The sequence below is a fragment of the Orcinus orca genome, chromosome 14, assembly GCF_937001465.1.
Source record: "Orcinus orca chromosome 14, mOrcOrc1.1, whole genome shotgun sequence".
Classification (NCBI taxonomy): domain Eukaryota; kingdom Metazoa; phylum Chordata; class Mammalia; order Artiodactyla; family Delphinidae; genus Orcinus; species Orcinus orca.
This window is the reverse complement of record NC_064572.1, coordinates 49,978,627-49,992,102: the sequence shown is the minus strand read 5'-3', so window position 1 is coordinate 49,992,102 and position 13,476 is coordinate 49,978,627.

The window sequence follows — 13,476 nt, the reverse complement described above, 5'->3', positions numbered from 1 at the left end:
GGGTTAATTTGCTTTTGCAGCATAGTTTATCTTTTTCAGATGACTGTTTCCATTTTTTTTTCAGAAACAAGCTTATTGAGGCATAATTGATGTATAAAGAACTGTAATGGAAATTTCAAGACACTAAAAAATAGAGATTGGCCAGACTATTTCATTGTTTTCATTTATATTGAATCTGTGCCCAGCAAAAAAAAATAAATAGTTAATCGTATACTCTATTGTGCTCACTGCATGAGGGGGACACTCTTCACCTGGCTATCCTGTCCTGGGCCCCAAAGCTGGCATGGTCAATGGATAGATAGATGACTTACTGTGGGACCACTAACTACAGCTGGGCCTTTGCCAGCATTGGTCAATCAGTCATTCCAGGAGGGGTGGGAGTGGAAGGCACTGAAACCTTGAATTGCTTCTCTCTGGGCAGAAATTATGCCCATGTGGCCACATCTAAGCCCAATTCCCATTCATCATTTGGGACACTGAAATTAAAAGTAAAGCACACATGATATCTAAACAAAGGGGCTTGAAAGCATGAGATTTTCAGACATTCTGCCTTCCTCTCCCTAGTTTCATATATGTAGTCTACACACTGAGAAGGGGCACATACATCTTTGGGGCTTTTTAAAAACCCATAGATAATAATCTTAGTCTGGCTGCCATGAGAACAGAAAACAGTTACTTGCTACCAGATGATCTCAGGCCTCATGAAGAGGATTTTCCCATGATTCTCCACAATAATGAGGAATAACTTTCTAATAATTAGACCTAATGGAAAATTAAAAGAATCAGGTGTTTTCCCATAGCTAGAAATATTCAAACAGTGTTTATATGAAAGGGATCAGGCACCAGGTAGGGGATTAGACTCAGTGACCTCTAAATTACAGTCAAAAGCCTAGAGAGTGTGGTGGTTTTTGCCTAAATGTCTTCAGTTCCCTTTATTTTCTCAGGCACTTTTTCTCATGAGCAATAGACCATACATATTTTTATTTAATGCATTTAAATGAATATTTATGAATAATTTTTGAAGGCTTTATAAGATACTACTTTTTAATATAGGCTGTAAGTGTAAAAGTCCAAATTTTAAAGGTAACAACCACACTGGCTTATAACTAGACTATACAAAGATAGAGTAGAATTGAGTGATTCAAGAAAGTGTCAGGTAGCACATAATGAGCAGCCTTTTTTAAGTGGTGAGAGTAAACACCAGTTCAAGGATCACAACATAAAATTTTTATGTCCAGAACACTAGTCTATGTCTCATAATATTCAGAAGACTGATTCCTCACTAATGACCTTAAGCATCAATGAGTAATTTTGCAGCTTATCCCACAATAACCTGGAGGAGTTGCTGCAGTCTTCTGCCTCTCTCCATTTTGTGGCTTGTTTTATTTGTCTTAAAATAAATGTGAATTCATAACCTCTAGAAAATGAATCTCACTCTATTGAATGGCATTCCCAAGGAAATGAGATTAGCATTACTGGATATTGTTACTGTCATTGTTATGACCTTTAGGGGAACTAATTCTTGTTTCAGGATCAAATATAATAAAACATATCTCACTGCTTTCTGAAACAGTTTGTATCTTTGTTTCTGGTATGGCAAATACCTTTTGTGACACAACACTGAATTCCTTTGTCTGGGTATGTAAATAATGTGTTCAAATAAGGAAAAACTTAACAGAGTTGGTTTATATGACTTTAAATTTTCTGTGGTTTACATTTGGAAATGATTCCACAGGAATCAGGATATTATTTGCTGGTTGAAACAATGTAATTCTTGAGAAGCAATTAAGATATATTCTGACAGTGGGTATATTAGCTACTGCAGATGAAACATAAAAAGAGAATATTTTCATCAGGAAGGACAATGGTAATATAATGATCAGAGGCACAGTTAACTGGCATTTTCTTGGTGTGTTCACTGTGAGTAAATTTTTAACCTTTCTCAGTGGAAGTTTCCTCATCAGTAAAATGGGGATATTTGTACCTTGCGTGTACTAATTATATGATTACATGAGGAAATACATAAATGCAAAACATGGAATAGATTGCCTAGTATGTAGTAAGTGCTTGATAAATATTAGTCTATTGTTACTGTTATTATTGTTACTGTTAACTCTTATTGGGATTGAATGCTCTTGGTGTAGGCAACGAAGTAAGACTAGCATGGAGGAAGAGCTATGATGGTGGAAATTGTAGGAGACTGTGCACCAGCACCCTGGCTTCTAGTCCTTGTTTTTCTGCTAACAAATAGTGGTGGTCAGCAATCACTTATCTCTTTGAGTTAAAATTAAGATGCCTATTTGTATTTTGTTATATTTGTCTAGACTAAGGAATCCCCAGTTTTTTCCAGTTATAAATTTATTTCATTTTATGTGAGCAAGCATCGTGAATGTCAAAACATTTTAGTGCATGTATTTTATTAATTTAAATGTTGAAAACTACAAATAATGGCAATCAAGTGATTCACAGCTACAAGTAACTCTACTAGATCCACAGCCTCTCGCTGAGAACCAACTGTGTTGAGGGCCTTGTGAAGCAGAAGCAGAGTAGAATAGGCCCCATCCTCAAGGATGCCAGAGTTAGGATGTGTAAAGTGATCCTCCAGCCATTCTTCTGTAATCTTATCCATTTATTTAAAAATACAATGTTGGTTATAACTCTATCAGATCATGTATGAAAGGATGAAGGCCACACAACTATGTGAGTTTGAGTGTCAGTATCCTACCATCCACACCTATTTGTGGTCAGAGCAGTTTGGATGAAAATAAAGGAGAGCTAAGTGAAATACATCAATATGCCAGAACTTCAGTATCAAATTATTATGCCAAATCAGAAAAGTAAATGGGTGGGTTTGTAAGAGTCACCTGAAAAAAACGAAGCGCCTTTTAGAACTAAAATTAGATAGAATTTATTGGATAGATGCCATGGTAAAGATTTTTTTTTAAAAACCTGGTCTTTAGGCTGGAAAAAAATTCATGTAATGGACAAAGCCAACTATCCTGAATAGAACTAAACCCTGAAGAATTGTAGTACCTAAGCAACTGAGCTGTCTGATGCATTTCTCAGTCAAGGTAAAACTGCCATTATTAACCACTGAAGAGTTCCTATTTTCAGAAATGGTCATAAAATTTACTTTTAAGGATTATGGATGTTTGCCTTTAGTACAAAGCATTTTTCATGAAATCTAGGCACTTGAATCTGTCAGGGCAAGTGTCCTGAAGGAGAAAGAAACTCAGTGGGTAAACAGAAGTGAATCTAGTAGTTGATCCAGGGGCAGCTGTGATTCACATTCAAAAAGTTAGTTAACAATGAGCAGAAAGAGAGGAGCCCTTTCCACAGCACCAGTTAGGGTGGCAAGAGAGGATCATGCAGAGCGAATCCACCAGCTCTGTCAGGTTGAGATTTGCTTTCGTATCTTGCTTTTTTAAAAATATTTTTGATCATAGGGTCTGAGAATGCACTTGGCTGACCAGACATATCTGCTAATTATGACCCTTTCCCTTTCACTCAGCCTTTCAAGTCAAAAAGAGAGAGGGAGCAAGGAGACATAAATGAGCCTGGAGAAGGATGATGGGCTGGACTTTCAGACTGAAGGTAGCTGATGGCCTTTTGGTAGGAAACTCTGTTAGAGTATAGAAAGGGTCCTATAAAGCATTCAAAGGGAAAGTTAAATGACAAAAAATGTGTGTGAAGCTTTGATCCCTTTAATCCCAAATGTCCATAGTAATGGCTATGTACTAAAAAATGTCTCAAAGAAGAGCTGAGACATCTTCAGAAGGCTGTGGGACATCCTGTTCATTTACATACATATGCGCCTACATAACTTTAAAGAGTACATATTAATATGTAGAAATTAATAGGATATATAAATGCATAAAATTTTATAGCCTGCATAAACATTTACAAAATAACTATAAATACATAAAATGATTATTTATTAATAAAATTTACTGAATAAATTTATATAACACACATACAAATAAATAAATTATATAAATTTGAATTTTTATGTAAAATCTTGTTTTAAAAAGCAGCATGTGGTAAATCCTCTGTTATTTTCTCTTTACAGTTGTGTGTTTTACTGTTGCTTTTTTTCCTGGGTGAGGTAGCCTGGTACTTGGTGTTTTCTCATTTGGACCTGGATAGCTTGTTGCTGATCAACAATGAGAGGGATTGACTTGGATCAAAAGATAGAGTCCTCTTTCTAGCAGAGATCATCTTGCCTCTCTCCCCAAACCAACCTTAACAACCCCCCAGTAAGATACGGTTTTGGAGGCCAAAATAAGGCAAATAATCAGATTGTTACTTCCTGCCACTATTCATTCTTTGGCTCTACATAGAAATAAAATCATGCTTTTCCTCACAAATGTGAAGAATTTCCGTTTGTAATGAATTGAAGTCCTTGAATTTCCTTTGTAATTTCAAGATAAAATTTATTCCAAATTGGATAACTTTGTTAGAGTTTTCTGGCATTGAATTTTTTATACTCATAATAATAAACTCATGGTTTTGAAACTCTATCTTCAGAAAGAAAAAGGAAGAAAACATTTGATGTTAAGTGTAAACAAATTCATGCTGATGAATCCCAATATTACCTTGAAGTTATGTTTCCTTGTGTATATTGAGTCTATGGTAGAGTCTCTATTTGAATTCTGCTCTCTTTAAATCCAGTTTTTTGCACAGCAGAGGAAACCATTGACAAAATGAAAACAACCTACTGAATGGGAGAAAATATTTGCAAATGATATGACTGATAAGGGATTAATATCCCATGTACATAAAGAGCTCATACAACTCAACATCAAAAAAACAAAAAACAACAAAATGAAAAATGGGCAGAAGAACTGAAAATACATTTTTCCAAAGAGGAAATGCAGATGGCTAACAGTTGCATGAAAAGATGCTCAACATTGCTAATCATCAGGGAAATACAAATCAGAACCACAGTAAGATATCATCCAACTGTCAGAATGGCTATCATCAAAAAAGAACATAAATAACAAATGTTGGCAAGAATGTGGAAAAAAGGGAACCCTCTTACACTAATGGTGGGAATGTAAATTGGTATAGCCACGGTGGAAAACAATATGAAAGTTTCTCAAAAACTAAAAATAGAATTACCATATGATCTAGCAGTTCCACTCCTGGGTGTACATCCAAAAAAAAAAAAAAACAGCAAAAACACTAATTTGAAAAGATACATGCACCCCAGAATTCATAGTAGCATTATTTACCATTGTCAAGATATTGAAACAACCTAAGTGTCTATCAACAGATGAATGGATAAAGAATATGTGGTACATATACACAATGGAATACTACTCAGCCATAAAAAAGAATGGAATTTTGACATTTGCAGCAACAGGGGTGGACTTGGAGGGCATTATGCTAATTGAAATAAGTCAGACAGAGAAAGACATACTGTGTAATATCACTTATATGTGGAATCTAAAAAATACAAGAAACTAGTGAATACAACAAAAAAAGAAGCAGACTCACAGATAAAGAGAACAAACTAGTGGTTACCAGTGGGGAGGAGGGGAAGGACAGTATAGAGGTGGGGGAGTGGGAGGTACAAACTATTGGGTGTAACATAGGCTACAAGGATGTATTATACAACATGGGGAATATAGCTAATATTTTGTAATAACTGTAAATGGAGTGTAACTTTTAAAAATTGTATAAAAATAAATTAATTAATTTAAAAAAACCACAAAAATGTCTGTTCCTCCTGGTGCTCCTACTTCCTCCAAGTCAGGTTAGATCAAAGTTTCATGCTTGCATTCCCATTTCAAGGCCTGACTCTGTTGGAGGAGAGCCTGTAAGGGAGGAAATTGACTGGATAGTAGTAATAAATTCTCCAGAATTATGGCATTACTTCTGGGTTAATTCCTTATTGGGAGAACTTTGGAAGACAGTTATTACAGTGCATGACTCTTTGAAGGTATTTTCCTTAGATATAAGTAGTCCTAAATAATTGTAATTGAATTGGTTTTCATTTTGCTTAGTACTGTAAGAACAAATATGCAAATGATTTTGAAGCATTTTGGAAGGTGATTTGAGACCTGCTGTTGGATCAGGCAACACTTGAGAAACACACAGTAGTAGAAAAATGTGTGCATGTAATAGATTGTTTGTGATATAATGAATTTTGGTTATTAGGTTAATACATATTTTAATATATGTTTCAATTAAGAAAATGTATATTATTTGAAGGGTGAGATTTTTGTCTGCAGCAGGTCTTATGAGGACTTAAAAATTACATGATGAATTCACAGATTTTTAAAAATTCAGCTTTAGCTTAAATTGAACTTAGGTTGAAAAAAGAAGGCAACTACTTGTGAATCTCTCCAGACGTGAAGTGTTATTTCTAAAACAAATAATCACTCCAGGAAACTGTTAAGCCCGTGATCCTGGGAAAACCACAGGAGACAGTACAGAATAGGGAAAAGAACAGTGAACTAGGAATCAGCACTTGTTCTAGCAGGTACTAACTATATCCGTGACCTTGGACAAGTCACTTTACCAGTGTCAGGCTCATCTTCCTCATCTGTGAAGTAAGTGTGTTTGCAACAGTTTCTAAAGTCCCATTGAGCTGCATATACTGTGATTTGAATTGTATGTAGAATTAAGCACTTACCATCAGTAAGGATGTTTATTTTCTATTTCTTTCCTTAGATATCCTTTAACAAAGGTAACTTTAAGTTGTTGAATTTAAATAGTACTGGTTTTTCTAAGAATCAGAACTTTTTCACGTGTTAACCCTTTTTTGTCACATCAGCACTTTGGAATATATGTATATTTCTACCAATTTATACATGTAGGAAAAGGTAATAGCTATCTGAATTACTGGCTTTACTGAGTGTAACAGAGATATTAGAATAGAGGTTTCTTAATTACAGGCAAGCAATTACATTTCTTAATCTTGTAACTCTAAAAGGTAAATTAATGGGCTGAATTCTGTCTCCCTCTCAAAATTCAGAACTTGAAGCTCTCACCCTCAGTACCTTAGAATGTGACTGTGTTTGGAGATAGGGCCTTTAAAGAAAAGTTATTTAAATTCCTGTGCTTTTTCCTCCCTTCACATCATGAATGGAAATAAAAGTACCTCATAAATTTGTTGGGAGGATTAAATTAGATGCAGCACACATAGCATTTAGTATAGGCCTTGGCATATTTTTAGGAGTCAATATATATTAGCTATTCATAATACTATTATTGTTATATTAATTATTTTATTTGATCATGCAACTACTTTGAATAATAGATTGAGGGATGGCTGAAGTTTTCATGACCACACCTTTCATGTTACAGCAGAAGAAATTAAGGCTCTGAAATTACACCAAATCAAATTGAATGAGCTCAAAGATCTGTTTTTTTTTTAATATATTTTACTTTTATTTTGTAAATTAAATTAGCTTATTATAACTTCTGTTTATTTACAGCAGCAGTATGGTTATTGTTGGTGGAAGAGTCTGGAAAACCCTCCTCCTGTGGGCCTCGGTTCTTGGTAAGGACGCAAAGAAGAATCTGAGGTCTTACCCGTTGCAAGAGAGTTTATTGAAGCTAAGGAGAGAACAGAGAGAACGCGTCAAGAGAGAAGTGGGCCAGGCCAAGGAAGGCAGTGTCCCTTGAGAGCTGGAGTGTAGGGTTTTTAAGGCAAGATCGTTGATTGACAGTCTTGATTGACAGCTGTAGGTTATATAACAAGAGGCTCTGCTGCACATGTTCTACCCATAATTCAGTCTGTTATAATCAGATGTATATTCTACATAGAACATTTATGAACTTTTAATGAGCCTAATGGCCGCCAAAGGTTACCTATGGACATGGTAGCTTGAGGTGTGTGCATATGCCAGAGTGGGGAAAGTCCGTCCAGTCGGCAAGTGGGGGATTTTTCCGGTCCCCTGACCATTTTGGAGTACTGATGGGGGCATGTTTGGGACGGGGTTGGCAAATAGCTTGGCAGGTTTAGGCGGCTGTTGGACATTCAGCCTACAGGGCCCCCTCTCATTACTCATGGCTAACTTCCTGCCTAACAGTTATGACTTAATTTTTTTATCTATTTACTGAAATAATGGGGTGATGGATATTCAACACAGGTTGGTTGAGCTAAACTATGATTTTTTTTCTTTTTTACACGTTTAAGATACTGTCCTCAGTATTAAAAAAACCCTGTTCATTTGTAGTGATCTTTTATGACTCAAAAGTATTTTTATTATACCTGAAAACTATAATTTTCTCCCCTTAAACATTTGAGTCTTAAAATTTCTTCAGGTTTAAAAATATTTAAGTCATTTTGCAATTAACCTTTCTTCTCCCCCCTCCCATTCCAATTTGTAACAAAATGCACTGTGACAAAAAGGATTTACAGAACATTGCTATGTAGGAAAGCTTTTTAGGAATATGTTGTTAAGTGTCCTCAACATTAAATAAATGGTTCTAGTAACAAGGGTTGAATTAAGCAAAAACAAACAAAAGGATTTTTCTCCTTAGCACTTGTTTAAACAGGAATTTCTATAAATTGGATAAATAATAACAATCTAATTATGTGACTTCTTTTAATTGATTAAGCATTTAACCATGTCATGCTGGGCTTTTTAAAAAAAGTCTTTTATAACTCGTTTAAGTGTGTTTTGTCAGTCATCATTTCCTGAAGTGGTTCTTTGTTAATTCCTAGGATATAATTCAGGAAGCAGTGGGAAATTAGATTGGAGAAGAAAGTTTAGGCCACGGGATGAGGAGGAAGAAAATGAAGGTAAGAATTTCGTTCTGTGGGCAGTGAAGAATCTTTGAAGATTTCTTAGTAGGAAAGTGATTTCTTATGAACTCTGCAAGATTAATTTGGCAAAGATATCTACAATCTATTAGACCATAAACTGAAGTTAGGAGTTTATTTTAATTGTCCTGGTAAGAGACAATGAGCATCTGAGCAATGATGCCTACATTGAGAATGGAGAGGAGAGAGGTGCAGATGAGAAATATCACTTAGGTTGATTAAATATACATGAAAAATATGGGAGAGGCAGAGTAAAATGTTACTTGGTTAGGGTAAAATATAATGTGTAAACTAGAAAAGTAGAAAGAAATATTCAGGAGCAATTTAAAGCACAAGAGAGTGATTTTTAATTTTAACTGTTAAATGAATTTGCATCAACAGATTCAGATGAATCATATTCCAGGATAATAGTAATAGCCATGAAATTTCAAGGAAGTAACAGAAGGACAGTTACACTCTTCTCTTAGAATACCACCTTACCTTTACAAGCAGGATCCTGGGCAAAGACATTAAGGGCTCCAGTAGTCTTGGGTTGTCATAGTTGGTGTAGTCCTTCTGCCCTACAAGAGGGAGCTAGGTAAAGAGAGAGAGCCACAGGCTTCTCAGCTGCTCTTGTTTAGAGTAGAATTTCTGCAACACAAAGCTGGGTCTATGTCATAAATGTTTGTGGCCTCACCTTCCCAGGGAGGAACCATAACGGTAGACTGGGAGCTAGAGATGGAGGAACCATAACGGTAGACTGGGAGCTAGAGATGGAGGAACCATGTTCTTGGCTGCACCCTTAGGGGCAGAGTTTCTTATAATTCCAAGCTGGAGAGAGGGAGAGGGAGTGGATTGTGGGTTAAATGTCACAGACTTTTGCAATTTCTACTGAGATTTAGTGGATTTTCTTGAATAAATATGTCTATGTGCCCTTAGGACAATTTACGGGCACTTTAGTTGCATGTGTTGTTTTAATACTTTTCGCTAGTTATGATTGTTTCACTGAGAGCTTCTCACACTGTCATTCCAATGGTATTTCTTTAGTTGTCATTTGTTAATAGAGATGTTGGCAAGTGAAGTGTGCTTAGAAAAAGAGAAAGGATTGTGAATGGGTCTGAAAATCAGGCCATATCAGCAGTATCTCGGAGAACTAAAATACAGAAGAGATGCTAGGAAGCAGGGTCTTCATAGATTTAAAATGGTAAAGATAACTTTAATCTGTGTAACTCCACTGAGCAGAACTAAAACTAATATACAGAATTACTGGGAGGCAGATTTCATTAATTTTTGAAACAAGTTTAGTTGAGTGAAAAAGAAATGCAGCCAAATGTGTAGTACTGAGATCCCTTTTCCTGGAGATATGTGAACAAAGCTGAGACCTTTTAAAGGAATGCCAGAGGAGGTGTCTGCAATGATAGATGATAAGGCAAGATGAACATAGAAATGTTTACATTGCACTGAAGACAGTTGGAGGCTTCTGTATTAATCAAGGTGAGAGATGATGCTGGTCTGAAGGGGACAGTAGCAGACAGAATGGAGAGAAGTGGACTAGCACCTAGCATTATGGTACATGCTATAGGGAAGGATGCAAGGATGTATGAGATTAATGACAGCCTGTTGTAGACTAAGAGTTCACTTGACACTGAGTTAGAAATTCTTTTTCCTTTATAGTCTAATGGGCCACAGTTGTGATTTAAGGGATGTTTAGGTACCCATAAATCTTGCATCTTCTCATCTTTGCTTAGATGTAGAATTGTTTCATTGGAGCTTGACTTCATGTATTTTCAACACATTTGAAAATGTGATCCTTCCTCTGACATGTCAAGCAACAAAGATAAAAATAAAATGTTTACTAGCACAAAAGTTTTCAGATATTTTGACTTTATCTCTACACCAACTAACGGTAGAAGTTTCTAGAAGCAACAAGATGAACAGTAACACAAATGAAAACAAATAAAACAAATAAAACAATGAATAAATGTTTATAAGCTGCAGACCCAGATCACAAGGTCAAGCATACTTTCATGCACTTTTAAAGTCAAGAATATAAATGAGGGCTATCTCCGCACTGAAGATCTCTAAGAAGAATTAAAAAGCAGTAAAAGATCAGCAGTTTGAAAGTTTGAAATGTATAGTTTTAAAGCAGCAAGTAGGTAGAAACTCTAAAGGGAATTAGGATATAATAAGAAAAATTGGGGGCACTAGATGATCAATTTTGGTAATAATGAAAAGAATGCAAGAACCTCACAATTTAAATTGTGATTCTACAGATTGTGATTCACTAAACTTTTTTTTGTTTTGTTTAGTAAAAACACAGTATTTGAAGTGTACCTAATTAGGCAGAATGCTAGAAACTTTTTTTTAATGCTTGTGTTTTCCTGACACTTATACAAATATTTAATGTTTAATTAAAATGGTTAATTTCTCCCTTGGTTTAGGAGTAGACACACTTAAACTGCATTTAGATCCATAAGAGAAAATAGGATCTCTGTAAATATTTAAGGATAAGAAGCCAGTATTCTGTAATAGTTCTGTACTTAGGTGTTTGTAATCAGATTTACGGGATACTTACTATTATAAAATGTATTTCAGCAAGAAATTCTCAAGAAAGTTTGTTTTGTTTGTGAATCCTGCCCTTACAATTAAAATAATGCACTGCAATTCATCCAGGGATCTAAGAAGTTCTGTTATAGGCATTTGAATTATTTATTTTCCATCTTGCTGTAATTGGGGATTTTCAGGTTTTATGTTCCTTGAATTTTCTACCTGCAGTTGTAATAGGACATTATTAGGTATAATGGGGCAGACATTGTAGAAGAAATTCCCTTCATGAATTTATGTAGCTTCAAATATAAATGAAAATTTTAAAATGAATTAGAAAAATGTACCAGAAAAAATGTTATAGTTACAAACACAGACATTAATTTGAATATGTTCCTTGTACTTATGTCCCTCTATTCCTTCTGGACAGATAAGATTTTAATTTTCAAAAGATGATAGTTTCCTAAGTTGAAATTTAGAAAACCATTAACAAGTCATGAGTACAGATTTAACATAAATTTACTTTGGAGGGGATTTCATAAAACTGTTTTTCGTCAAAAATGACATGTGTTGTTATAAGAAATTTGAACATTGGATGGTTTAATCATGAAGTTGTCAGTCGTTTACCACAGAATATGTGAACAAATGAAATGTGTTGGCATTTTATTGGTAATCATTATGGCCACTTGGGATATCATGCTATTTGAATATAGGTAAGGATAGAATGCTTATATATTAATAAAATATAATAAATTATAATATTCTTCAAATGAACATATACCTAATCTACAGGTGAATCAATTTACAGATAATTAATAAATGATGTGATTTGTGTGATGTGTAAATCAAGTGATGTTTTTAATTTTGTCCAAAGAGAGTTTCAGTTTTTAATGGATGTCATGAAATGAAAAGGCTGACCTTGATTTTAGAAGGAAGGATAATAATGTTATTATTTTAGAAGGAAGGATAATAATATTTTGGAGAGTAAGTTTACATAATTTCTTTCAGAAAAAATAAGGAGAGAATGCCTGTTTTTCTATATGAAATTAAATAGGTGGCAACTTTGAACTTTGTCTCATGCTAAAAGTAGTCCCTAGGTACTAATTAGATGATAAAGCCTACCAAGTATATATATGTGACTAATTCATTCAGGCTCTCTTTAGTAGCTGTGTTAGTCAGAATAGGCTACATAATGCTGTAGTATTAAAAATCCTTAAAATCTCAGTAGTTTAATTCAGTGAAAGGCTATTTCTTATTAATGCTATATGTCCAACATGTCAGCAGGGCCTCCTTTCACATGTTACCCAGGTTGAAAAGGGATTCTTCGTTTTGTTTTTTTTTCAAATTTTAGTGTCATTTTATTTAATAATATTTTTAACATCTTTATTGGAGTATAATTGCTTTACAATGGTGTGTTAGTTTCTGCTTTATGACAAAGTGAATCAGCTATACATATATATATATCCCCGTATCTCCTCCCTCTTCCATCTCCCTCCCACCCTCCCTATCCCACCCCTCTAGGTGGTCACAAAGCACCGAGCTGGTCTCCCTGTGCTCTGCAGCTGCTTCCCACTAGCTATCTATTTTACATTTGGTGGTGTATATATGTCCATGCCACTCTCTCACTTTGTCCCAGCTTACCCTTCCCCCTCCCCACATCCTCAGGTCCATTCTCTACGTCTGTGTTTTTATTCCTGTCCTGCCCCTAGGTTCTTCAGAACCTTTTTTTTAGATTCCATATATGTGTGAGTATATGGTATTTGTTTTTCTCTTTCCGACTTACTTCACTCTGTATGAAAGTCTCTAGGTCCATCCACCTCACTACAATAACTCAATTTCGTGTCTTTTTATGGCTGAGTAATATTCCATTGTATATATGTGCCACATCATCTGGCAGGGATTCTTAGCCCTTCTTTTCATACTCATCTGGCTGCAGGAAGAAAGAATATTTAGTCTAGCACTGGCTGCTTTAGCTACTGCCTGGAATTGACATTTTTGCTAATATTTTACTGGCCAAAGAAAGGCCACATGGCCACACCTAACTTCAGAGTTGCAGAGACATGAAATCTCATTATGTGCCCAGAAAGCAGAGAACCAGAAGTATTTAGCAAACAGAATTAATGAAAAAACATGCTGAATCTTATCTCTAGGTCATTGTTGGATAATCCTAGATA